Source organism: Camponotus floridanus, unplaced genomic scaffold (assembly GCF_003227725.1).
Source record: "Camponotus floridanus strain SB8 unplaced genomic scaffold, Cflo_v7.5 scaffold3, whole genome shotgun sequence".
NCBI lineage: Eukaryota > Metazoa > Arthropoda > Insecta > Hymenoptera > Formicidae > Camponotus > Camponotus floridanus.
Genome location: NW_020229436.1, coordinates 6,202,962 through 6,216,499, shown reverse-complemented (window position 1 = coordinate 6,216,499; position 13,538 = coordinate 6,202,962). Strand labels below are relative to the sequence as shown.

The following is a 13,538-nucleotide window of genomic DNA, read 5'->3' as shown; positions in this document are numbered from 1 at the left end:
TGTTAATAACGTGTTGATAGCTAGACTCTCCGTGAAACAATCGTAGATTGATATTAGATAGAGATATCAAGTTTTCAAATACCTGGAGGAAAACTGGGCAACTTTAGTTTCTCAACGAACAGGTTATATAAAAATAATTATATAAAATAGGAGTCGGATATCATAAAGCGAGAGAATTCCTTCGCGTAGCAGCAATATTAATTAATTTCAAGTAGCCTGTACAGCTGAGCAGTTTCGGAAATAACTGTAACATCGCGCTGGGAATTGTAAATAGCACTTGCACGGGCAGTATCTAAGGACTACTGGAACCTATCGCAAATACTACGACGTAGGTAACTGTTAATTAATCGTGAAAGGCATAGAGAGTGGCAAACCTTGATCAACATTACATTTATGTATGACTGTTAGGTTGCGATGATTAATTACCATCGCTATATTGATGCAAAACGAAGTAATATGCAATCCTAAACATAATTTACAAGTGTCCCCAAGTGCCACATTGAAGAAAATGTGATAGATTAGTAGAAATTTGCTCTGCAACGTCTTTGATTGGCGTCTCTATTGCTACGTGAAATTTCGATCTGATTAGTTTGAAAGACGAGGCGATCCAATGAAGAGGCAACCGCCGACAAACTGCCTCTCTAGAGTGCGCGCTTCTCAATTGGTGTCAATTGGCGCGCGGTCTAAATGATTAGACAAGCTTAATGGTAGCTCACATGAGGAGCCACTGATGCGAGTTCACTTCCTTGAAAAGCGTGCACGTGTCTTCGTACGCCGTCTGTATATTAATGTATCTGAGACTTGAAGTAATCACTATTCCGTGGTGAATATAAGTGGATAATTACTTCACGTACGAGACTCGTACGGATTATTTATCGGTTTATTATTTGTAAATTCAATCATCGTATTGTGGACCAAATCGGGAAATATTGTGCAATTCTATTACGTTGAATAAATTTTTTTTACAATTATAATTTTATATAATTATCTGATATATACTTATCCAATTGTCGTGTATATAATATCGATAATATTTTTTCAATAATTGTATTATTAATAACATTAACAAAGTAATATTTAAATTAATATTAAGTAAGAATTCAATAAAAATAATAAAAAATATTATTAATAATTAATATTTTTAAAATGCCATCGATTGCACATACGACACCCACAATTAAATATTTGCAACAATGATAATTTTATTGCGATATTTTATACATTAAAAAATTTAATCTTCCTCAACAAATAATCGTGATAATTTTATTTAATCTAAAACTGAATTAGAAATAGATTTATTATTTATCTATCTTTCTCTTAGGAATTTGCAGAAAAAGCGAAACTGCGAAATTGCTAACAATTGACGTATCTGAGTAACGCGAATTTTATCCAATCCTATTACGTTAAATAAATTTATTTTACAATTATAATTTTATATAATTATCTGATATATACTTATTTAATTGTCGTGTATATAATATCGATAATATTTTTTTAATAATTATATTATTAATAACTTTAAAAAAGTAATATTTAAATTAATATTTAGTAAGAATTCAATAAAAGTAATAAAAAATATTATTAATAATTAATATTTTAAAAATGTCATCGATTGCACATACGATACCTACAATTAAATATTTGCAACAATGATTTAATTTTATTGCGATATTTTATACATTAAAAAATTTAATCTTCCTCAACAAATAATCGTGATAATGTTATTTAATCTAAAACTGAATTAGAAATAGATTTATTATTTATCTATCTTTCTCTTAGGAATTTGCAGAAAAAGCGAAACTGCGAAATTGCTGGCAATTGACGTATCTGAGTAACGCGAACTTTATCCAATGGTAGAGCCTTTAGCCAAAGTAGATCAACGGTCGTTTCTGCCGAGTGCTTTTAGCGCTTCCTGCCTAGAGGCTCGTGCGGCGGTCTCTAATTTCATTAAATCGCGAATAATCGCGTCCTGGACAGCTTCTCTGTACAGCCGTTGGTTGTGTTTGCGACTTTCAACGTGCTCCAGGCACGATTACACCGGACAATCCGCGGTACGTTGTTAGGAAAAGTTCGACAACTCCCCCTTTGTCATTAGATTCGAGAGATAAAAGTTCGAGTCTTCTACCTTGTGAAAGTTTCCGACTAGCTTTCCATCGAAACGATAGAAATTTGTGGATTTTTTTTTCTCTTCATTATTCGCTATAACGAGATTTCCAGGAACTTGGAAGGAATCTTCAGCGCAGCTTTAAGAATTTTAATATTGTCCGCTGATGGATGGTTTTTTTTTTTTTTTTTTTTTTTGGCGAAAAGTTTACTGGTTGAGTATTTTCTCCTTTACACCTTTCGAAATTAATTTTTTCAGAATTTTACAGAAACGTTGCAAAAGTAAAATTTTTTCAAGATGACGATTGTCGATTAATATTTTATTGAATATGAGTTTTATCCAAATTTTTCTAAATCTGGATCCAACTTGAATCAACAGATGCCTCCCATGATATCCTCTATTTTTAATGAACACAGATTGAACTTTCATTATTACTCTGGATTAATGGGATCTTAATGAACACAGCTTGAACTTTCATTATCAGTTTAGAACCCAGCTTGAACTCTCATTATCAGTCTAGATCGATGGCACTTTAACTAGTTTAATGTGACTGAAAGATAGATTAGTTCCTGATGTGTTTGAAGTCTCCAGCTTTTGATGGACTTGAGCTGTCAATCCGCGATCTTGACTCGATTGCGAGCGCAATGCTTGGAGTAAAAGTACTCGTTGAAAGTGAAACTCGCGACGAGTAACCTTGAACCTTTTCCAAGGCATGGCGAATGGATACTTGAGAATCGAGTCTAGTCAGTAAAAGATGGATGAGTAGACACAAGTGCGCAAGCACATTCGCTCTTGGTCGCGTTTCACGACGAAGGTTCGGCGAATCGATAGCCGGGCAATTGATGTCGTTGCCCCGCCATCATGCGATGTTTACCTTGCAAGAGGACGAAGTTAAAATCGCGCTAGTTGGTCGGATGCGGTGGTGAGTAACCGATTAAAAAAATATTACTGAATTATTCTCTTAAATTAGGAAAAGAGATACCTGTTCTGCATTTGAAAAATATTACATCGTTCAAGATTTAACGTTTTGGATTTTTTTTGCAAGCAAAATATGTATCTTGAAGTGACGAAAAATATTACATTGTTCAAGATTTAACGTTTTCGATTTTTTTTGCAAAGAAAATATGTATCTTGAAGTGGCAGAAAGTTAGAACGAAAAATATCACTGAATTATCCTCCGCTAAATAAGGGCAAGAGATACCTGTCCTGCATTTTAAAAATATTACATTGTTCAAGATTTAACGTTTTCGATTTTTTTTGCAAGAAAAATATGTATCTTGAAGTGAAGAAAAATATTACATTGTTCAAGATTTAATGTTTTCGATTTTTTTTGCAAGGAAAATATGTATCTTGAAGTGGCAGAAAGTTAGAACGAAAAATATCACTGAATTATCCTCCGCTAAATAAGGGAAAGAGATACCTGTCCTGCATTTTAAAAATATTAAATTGTTCAAGATTTAACGTTTTCGATTTTTCTTGCAAGAAAAATATGTATCTTGAAGTGCCAGAAAGTTAGAACGAAAAATATCACTGAATTATCCTCCGCTAAATAAGGGAAAGGGATACCCGTCCTGCATTTTAAAAATATTACATTGTTCAAAATTTAACGTTTTCGATTTTTTTTGCAAGCAAAATATGTATCTTGAAGTGGCAGAAAGTTAGAACGAAAAATATCACTGAATTATCCTCCGCTAAATAAGGGAAAGAGATACCCGTCCTGCATTTTAAAAATATTACATTGTTCAAGATTTAACGTTTTCGATTTTTTTTGCAAGAAAAATATGTATCTTGAAGTGGCAGAAAGTTAGAACGAAAAATATCACTGAATTATCCTCCGCTAAATAAGGGAAAAAGATACCTGTCCTGCATTTGAAAAATATTACATTGTTCAAGATTTAACGTTTTCGATTTTTTTGGAAGAAAAATATGTATCTTGAAGTGGCAGAAAGTTAGAACGAAAAATATCACTGAATTATCCTCCGCTAAATAAGGGAAAGAGATACCCGTCCTGCATTTTAAAAATATTACATTGTTCGAGATTTAACGTTTTCGATTTTTTTTGCAAGAAAAATATGTATCTTGAAGTGGCAGAAAGTTAGAACGAAAAATATCACTGAATTATCCTCCGCTAAATAAGGGAAAAAGATACCTGTCCTGCATTTGAAAAATATTACATTGTTCAAGATTTGTTCAAGATTTGTTTTCGATTTTTTTTTGCAAGCAAAATATGTATCTTGAAGTCGCAGAAAGTTAGAACGAAAAATATCATTGAATTATCCTCCGCTAAATAAGGGCAAAAGATATCTGTCCTGCATTTGAAAAATATTACATTGTTCAAGATTTAACGTTTTCGATTTTTTTTGCAAGAAAAATATGTATCCTGAAGTGGCAGAAAATTAGAACGATTCGCGGGTCTCACTTGCCTGGCGCTTCGCAAGCTTTCTTTGATTGTCATTCATGATCACATGATCATGGGCAAACACTCATTCCAGAGATGAGTAATCATTTTTATCGGTGGACGAGATATGAAGTGATTCTGACGAATCGCTCGCATAAAACTCGCGTATTTTACGAGGATATAAGTAACCGCCAGAGCTTTCTCTCTCGACACTGTTGCTTTCCTCCTGTCGCTTCTTCCCACTTTTATTTTCGAGAGCGCTCGCGGAGGCGAGAAAAAGAGAGGAAGAAAGGGAGGAGAGGGGAAAAAGGGAGCTTTTGCACTTGCACTTGGTGCTGATGCATCGGAGGTCGGTCAAGGCGCCTAGGGTACAGATCGATAGCCTGGCAACGCGGAACGGATAACGTTGCACTGTGGTCGCTGACCCCTACGTGGCTGCGAACATTCGAGAGAACGTTGAAACAGAACGTTGAAACATCTTGCGAAATATTATTAGTCGGACGCGGGTCTCTCTATCGACTTCGTCTTCTCGAAGAGCGTCACCTTCTTCGCGACACCTTCAACTCTGGAGCGAAATTAATCAGCAAAAATCTCGAACCACCACGTGAAACTTAGTCGTATTCTGATTTTTCTTAATTTTTCTCAAAATATAAAATAGAGGAGTTAAGCTTATGGCTGGGTGTTAATTAAAGAGATTAGTGAGTAAGACATATGTTATTTTAGCATTTTTTCGAGAGGAGAAAATAGTTTAGAAAATCAATTTTCCGGACAAATGATGAGAATATACGTATTTTGAATTTTAATACTAGAATTATAAGAGGATGTAAAATCTTTACTGATAAAGATTATTTTCAATTTTTTTTATAAATTCCAAAATTTTTATAAATAAATAATATATATTAAATAGACGAAAAGTATTATTTAAATATTTATTCGTAAATTTATGATAAACTTCAATCCTTTAACATCGATCTAAAATTTCATAAAATATGCAGATTCATATAAAATATACATAAAATATACAGATTCTTCATAAATGACAAATAACAGGGTGTCTACTTTCTGAAAAAACATGGAAAATCTGGATTTTTTTTGTACTTGGAAAATCAAGAAATTCTCAGAGAATTTTATTGGGAGTCAGAATAGTTTTTTTAAATTCTGGTAATTTTATTCTCACATTGTAAACAATCGAAGCCAAGCAAATTATTAACGTTTAAAATATTATAAACATATATATCTTTCTTTACATGTTCAATTTTTTAACGAAATATTGAATATGTAATATATATTCTTTATTGTAGCTTTTAATGATAAATGAAAATATTATGCAAGCGAAAAATGTTGATTTCACTTCAATTTTTTTCAGTACATTTACAAATAAAATATTTAAAATTTAAGAAGCTTTGTGTTGTTCCTCTTTTTATGAATAAAAAATTTTAGAAAACGCGTGAAAACAGATTTATTTATTTAAACAAATTTATTTTAAAGAGTTGCACCAAAAAGTCTTTAAAATATTCTCTTTAATCTCTTTCTAAAATTTTGAATAAAAATATCTGGAAGAGCAGGAAATTTTTTTACGAGATTTGGGTAGACCTAAATAAACACCTAAATAAACACTCTAAATAATACCCTCCCCCACTGATTTATAAAAAATAAACTATGCATTTCAATATTTTTAATACAATATTATGCTGTTAAATAAAATTTTATACTGTTTATTTCTCAATATTCAAACATTTCTCAAAACAATTGAATGAAAAATATAGATCGAAAGTCAAAAAATGTCACTAAATTACACGAAAATCAGTTACAAAATCAATTACATTTAAATCAGAAAAAGTCTTTAAAATATTCTCTTTAATGTTTCTCTGAAATTTTGAATAAAAATATATGGAAAAGCAGGAAATTTTTTTACGAGATTTGGGTAGACACCCTAAATAATACCCTCCCCCCCCGATCTATAAAAAATAAACTATGCATTTCAATATTTTTAATAAATATTATGCTGTTAAATAAAATTTTATACTGTTTATTTCTCAATATTCAAACGTTTCTCAAAGCAATTGAATGAAAAATAAGGAAAGTCAAAAAATGTCACTAAATTACACGAACTTAAATCAGAAAATCAGATTGCGGAAGGAAGGATCATGAATAAAGTATGAAACGTCTGCGGAAGTGATATTTTTCATCTTCGCGGTTCCGCGGATTGTTCGCGATAATTGCGGCAACGTCACGATTCCGACCGTCATCGAAGAGATGGTCGTCGCGCGCCGAGGATGATTCGCGCGGAGGTGCCATCCAATTTGCGCGGAATCGCATTCCCAGCGACCGGGCGTTTCGTGTCACATACACGAAATTACTATGCCCCGCTGAATTGCATAATGGCTTTTCTCAGAAGGCGCGCGCGCCGTAATTGCTTCCCCATTTTGCAGAATCTTGCAGATTCCCGCGAAACGAGATTCGTAGGTGACAGGTAATTGATCGGTCTTTTTCTCGTCGTAAAAAATAAAAACATGCAGAATTTTAATTCTCCCTGCATTTTTAGACCAACAATACTTTGACTATGACTGTGAAAAATATTTATTTTTAAAAAGAAATAATTATTTGGGAATTATTGTCTAAAATAAAAATTATTTCGCTGAAGTCAATTTTTTTTTTCGGTTATATTTATTTCTCAATTTTATGAGGGTTTTGTTTAAATCTTTTCAATCTCTACAATAAATTTCTGAAATAAAAATAGAATTATGCGAGTATTGATTTTGTTGAATTTTCGAAAGTGTATCAAAATAATTTTTTGAAAAAATTCTTTATACTTAAATTGCAAATATTACGTCATCTAGTGCTTCCGAGGAGAGTTCATCCTTTGAATTGCAGTTTCTTGACTGCATGTGTTACCGACAGCAGGAAGTTTCTTGCCTCAATTCTGGTAATGCAGGTTGCAACTTTAACATACTCGTGTATATATTTCTCTCGTGATGGTTACATAGTTAGAACACGTGTGGAGCTGATGTCTCGAAAATAAATTCTTGATAAGGGACTCAATAAAAAAAAGAAAATCTCGAAAAGTGACGCATCGCTTCGAATGCATGGGATCGATTTCAAACTTTTTATTTTGTTTTATTGTCTTTGCAAGAAGTTTCAGAATATTTTTTTCTTTATCGCGTTCCCCCAGTACCTTAGATTTGTATTCATCCGGATGTTCTTCCTTATCTTTTATGCATTTTTATTTAAGATTGTATTAAGACTGAATTAATTAATTTTTATGACAAGTCTTGTGATAGGTCATCTCATGGTTTTTGATATCAGATGATGTCTTTATATTTTTATTATTTATGAAGAATCTTATATATCTTGAAATTTGAAACCATCGATATTAAAGAATTGAAGTTTATCGTAGATTTTTCTTCGAATAAATAAATAATTAAATTAAAAATAAAATATTAAAAAATTAAATATAATTAAATCTTTTTAAATAATGCTGGATATTTTTCGTCTTTTGAAATTTACAAAAAAATTGACAGTCTTCAGCAGTAGATTTTAGATTCTATAATATATTTTAAATTATATAATTAATTTCATCTTAACATTTATAGTTATTACTTAAATATTTTCGTCTTTTTATAAAAAATTGAGTTTCTTAAAACACTTTTATAATTAGTTTTATGTTGTTATATCTTTAGACTCTTAACAGAAGATATTTATCAGTGGCACAGATAAAGTATCTTGTTTCTTTTGCAATTTTATGCTGTAATCTTCATTGTCACTTTTTAGATCTGGGTTACTTTGTATTATATAATAGTGCAGTGATCTTGTGCGTGACATTTTTTTTCTTGAAATTTTAAATATTATAAATATTATAAAAAAATTTATATATTATAAATTATGAAGAAATTTTATGTATTATTAATTATAAGGTATTCGATTTGTTTATTTCCATTTCATCTTTGTTATTCTATGTCCTTAAACAAAATTTGTTAAAATAGTAATCTCTCCAAATTCTCAAATTTTCGATATACAGGGTCTACCAAAAGTGTGGAAACCCCTAAATATCTCGGAAAATATACGTTTTACAGAAAAGTGTTTCCAACAAAAGTTGTAGGGTTTAAGAAGATCTATATACTGATTCTATCAGTTTGACCTTGGATGGCGTCGTCAAGGTCAGGTCAAGGTCACATTGACTTTTTTAAATGACACCCCCTACATTTGATTGCATATTCTTATAGCTTAATTCAAGAGCTTTCCAAAACACTATAATAATGTTCATTTTTATTAAGTACTTTGCGAGTTATGAGGGTTGAAATAATTTCTTAATTTTACATAAACCATAAAATATCTAGTAAACCATTCATTTTTCGATTATCTTACCTTCATACTTTTATGTACAAAATAATGAAAGGAATCAATTGGTGTAAAGAAAACATACAGTTGTTTTTAAGAAAAAATATGGAATTGTTAATTGCAAATTACATATTTTTTCTTAGAAACAACTATGTGTTTTCTTTACACCAATTGATTCCTCTCATTAATTTGTACATAAAAGTATGAAGGTAAGATAATCGAAAAATGAATGGTTTACTAGATATTTTATGGTTTATGTAAAATTAAGAAATTATTTCAACCCTCATAACTCGCAAAGTACTTAATAAAAATGAACATTATTATAGTGTTTTGGAAAGCTCTTGAATTAAGCTATAAGAATATGCAATCAAATGTAGGGGGTGTCATTTAAAAAAGTCAATGTGACCTTGACCTGACCTTGACGACGCCATTCAAGGTCAAACTGATAGAATCAGTATATAGATCTTCTTAAACCCTACAACTTTTGTTGGAAACACTTTTCTGTAAAACGTATATTTTCCGAGATATTTAGGGGTTTCCACACTTTTGGTAGACCCTGTATATATATGTTTATGTACGATAACATTCAGTTTTCGCAGATAGTTTGAAAACTTTGAGAAAAATATAAATTGAAAAATATAATTTGAATAAAATACACTTTTATTAATAACTCAAGTATACAGAGTGTCTCATTTTAATTTCCCCAGGCAAATATTTCGGAAAATAATGAAAAATCGAAAAAATGTTTCAGACAAAAGTTGTATGGTTTCAAATGACTCTTCAAGATCAAACCAATGGCACCATCTTATGTCCCCCTAAAAACCATACAACTTTTATCTGAAACATTTTTTCGATTTTTTATTATTTTCCGAAATATTTGCCTGGGGAAATTAAAATGAGACACCCTATATATTTGTAATAAAATAATATAGAGCTTGCTTAATTTAAGTAAGAATTTGTAAAGTTTAATTATAAAGTTTAGTTCAATTACATTTCAGTTATTTTATTTGTGATTGTTAGATTCCGTTAAAACTCACAATTCCGTCGAAATTATTTTGAATTTCTAATTAATTATCGAGTTTTTAGTATAAAACATGATAAGTTGCATATCATTATGGAAACTGATAACTCTTCAAAAGGGTAAATCGTTCATTATATCATTCTGTCATATAATGAGAACAAATTGACGTGAGCCATGTCTGCAGCAAAATAGACAAATGGTTAAGAATTTCCGGTGGCTATTAACATGCGAGTATCGTGCATAGTAGTATATCCGCATTCGCGTCGGGACTTTGTAGCATCCTTAATCATAACCGAAGCCGCCAATAGGAGTCTTTGTTTCATAATATCGCTATATCCGGTTAGCTTTATTAATCATCATTTTTATTGACCAAAAGAAATTTTAAGGTTTCGAACAGGTCGCTTTTGAAATGTCCGATTAAAAAGAAATTATTTATTGCTTTAGCAGAATTTTTAGTCGAATTTTATAGCACAATAATACACATATTATTTTTATTATTTTATTATTATTTTAATATTTATTTTATTATTTTTTTTATTATTATTTTAATATTTATTTTATTATTCTTATTTTTTATTATTATTTTATTATTATTTTAGATATAATATATTAGTAGTTATTATAATATAATTTTTTAAATTTTAATAATTTTCTAACAACTATGTAATTTAAAAAGAAATTCAAAGGATTCGAGCAAGTCACTTTTGAAACGTCTGATTAAAATTTAAAAAACAAAAATTATTGTTGTAGCGAAATTTTATTTTATTTTATTAATCCAATTTTATTTTATTTATATTTATTTTATTTATTTATAGCACAATATGATACATCTAATTGAGGTACTAATTGAGTTATATTATTTCTTTATTATTAATAGATATTTTCTTTATTATTAATAAATATTTTAGATTATTATTAGATAGACTTTATTATATATATTAATATTTTCTTAGAAAGTAAATTTAACATTTACTAAGAATTATAATTTTTGCATCCTTTTTTTCTCCTATAATTAATCATTAAATAATAATATCAGGATCCTAATAATTGCCCACTTATAATGGATTAAGCGTGCACGAAAGATTATCCATTTAAGAGGATAAAGACTCATCATTGGATTATCAATCGCGGATGTATACGAGCGCCTACAGAATTATTATCGCCAATTTCAAATCGTACAGATTCATCAGCGGTAACCCTTGGCCGCAATTATGACTCTCGAGAACTAGTCTAAATATTGCGTGGAGGAAAATTAGGTGACCTCTTGATCTCGGACTTAATCATACGATGCGGAATATGCTACCTTACTAGAACCGACTCGAGAGTAACTTTCTACGGCGGAATCAACATCTATTGATGTTATCAAATTAGTGACGAAAGAAGATTACGGAGAAATGTTCTCGATTCTTTACGAGGTTCACTCAGAATATTATCCTCGTTTTCATAGAAATTTGCCAATTATTGAAATAGATAAGATGCTTATAAGGCCTTTCCAAAAGAGGCTTAATGAAGAAAGATATCATCATTAAGCCTCTTTTGTTAAATTTCTTTCAGAAATCTCGCGAACCTGGAAATTTTGAGTCTGATGAAATTTTACACAAATATAAAAGGAGAGGAGAGAGATGAAATTTAGAAATTTAGAAATTTTCAATTGCTGCCCAAAAACTATTCCAAGAAATAAAACCACCCCTCATATATATATATATATAGAGATTTTTTTACTTTCTCGATATATCTAAAAAGTTCGAGATATCAAAAAATATTTTATATTAAAATTTCATGATTAAAACATCTCTATTTAACTATATAAATATTATATTAATAAAATTTTTAAAAAATTTTCTTAAATCTGCGAAAAAAATTATTCTTCCAAAATTTTATTAATAGAAATGTCAACCATAAAACCATAAAATTATTTATCATAAAATAATTAACCATAAAACTTTTGTATAAAATATTTTTCGATATTTCGAATAATTTTCGAAATATATCGACAAAAATAAAAAATTACTCTATTGGACGGTAGAAAATTTCTAAATTCATTTATTCTCCCTCTCCCTTCCGCCCATATGTGTAAAATTCATCAAAACCAAGAGAATTTCCGAATTCGCGAGATTTCCTTGTCAGTTTATATAGATTTAAATAATAAGAAAAAGAGGGATTGTGTTATTATATATCGATAATAAATGTATTTATGCAGACTTAGTTTCTCACTTTATGCATGACAGAATATTTTTTAATGTTAATTGATAATAAATTGAAGCTTTGAAGCAGTTTAAGTCATAAAAATTTGCTAACCTAAATAGGGAGAATATAAATAAATAATAGAATATAATATAATAAATAATTAATTTTTATTCATTTATTGTAGGACTTACAGCAAAATAGATTTATGTCTTAAGATGCAAAGTTCCATTGTTAAACGTGTTTCTGAAAATAAAGAAAAAACCGTGAACGATGACGATAAATGATCCATTGAGTCGATTCAACTCACGAAGTGTCCATCACTTACGCTTTTCTTTGTATCGAAGGACCTAGTTTGTCGTCTCGCGCTCTTGAGATTCAGCTCGAAGAGAGCTGAAAATGTAAGAGACTCGTTCAGGTAGCAGAGCACTGCACGTGCCTAAGGGCAGCTGTGCAGCTTGACCGACCTTCTTCTCGCTTGCCTACCCTTGTACGTCGTAAAACGATCCTCATTTCCGCGTCTCCTCTCGGTGCCTCTGTTTTCGTCGGTTCCTCTCTCGGGGTCAGACGAACCGTTATCAATGCTGCTCATCAACTGCACCGCAAAGTAATAAGAAAAATGAGTGTCGAGAAAATGACACGGAAAGACACGTACTGATTCGTGGATATTGCGTGGATTTTCAGCGAGAAAACGATTCGAAAATTTTATTTTTAATGATATTTTACAAGTGTTAAAGGAGAAAGATTTTAAAATAAATTTTGAGATTTTCAGATTGCATCGAAAATGAACAAAAAGTAGAAGAATAATTTTTAAATACAAAGAATTCTTATTTTATATATATATATATATATATATATATATATATATATATATATATATATATTTAAAATGTTAAAAGAAATTTAATGCAGAAATTTAAAACAATAAATATTGTAGTAAAAATATTTTATTATGCTGAAAATCGTGGATTTTCAGCGATAAGAAAACACATCATTGATTCGAAAATTTTATTTTTAGTGATATTTTACAAGTGTCAATGAAAAAAAATTTCAAACTAAATTTTGACATTTTTAGGTTGCATCGAAAATGGATAAAAAATAGAAGAATAATTCTTAAATACAAAGAATTATCTTATTTTATATATATATATACAGGGTCTACCAAAAGTGTGGAAACCCCTAAATATCTCGGAAAATATACGTTTTACAGAAAAGTGTTTCCAACAAAAGTTGTAGGGTTTAAGAAGATCTATATACTGATTCTATCAGTTTGACCTTGGATGGCGTCGTCAAGGTCAGGTCAAGGTCACATTGACTTTTTTAAATGACACCCCCTACATTTGATTGCATATTCTTATAGCTTAATTCAAGAGCTTTCCAAAACACTATAATAATGTTCATTTTTATTAAGTACTTTGCGAGTTATGAGGGTTGAAATAATTTCTTAATTTTACATAAACCATAAAATATCTAGTAAACCATTCATTTTTCGA

The 13,538-nt window shown here is 30.1% G+C and overlaps 1 protein-coding gene across 1 annotated transcript in view; it reads left to right on the top strand.

The window, feature by feature from the left end:
• LOC105252481 (amyloid beta A4 precursor protein-binding family B member 1-interacting protein) overlaps nucleotides 1–13,538 on the top strand; it is a 189,263-nt gene that overhangs the window by 66,338 nt on the left and 109,387 nt on the right. The window lies entirely within an intron of this gene.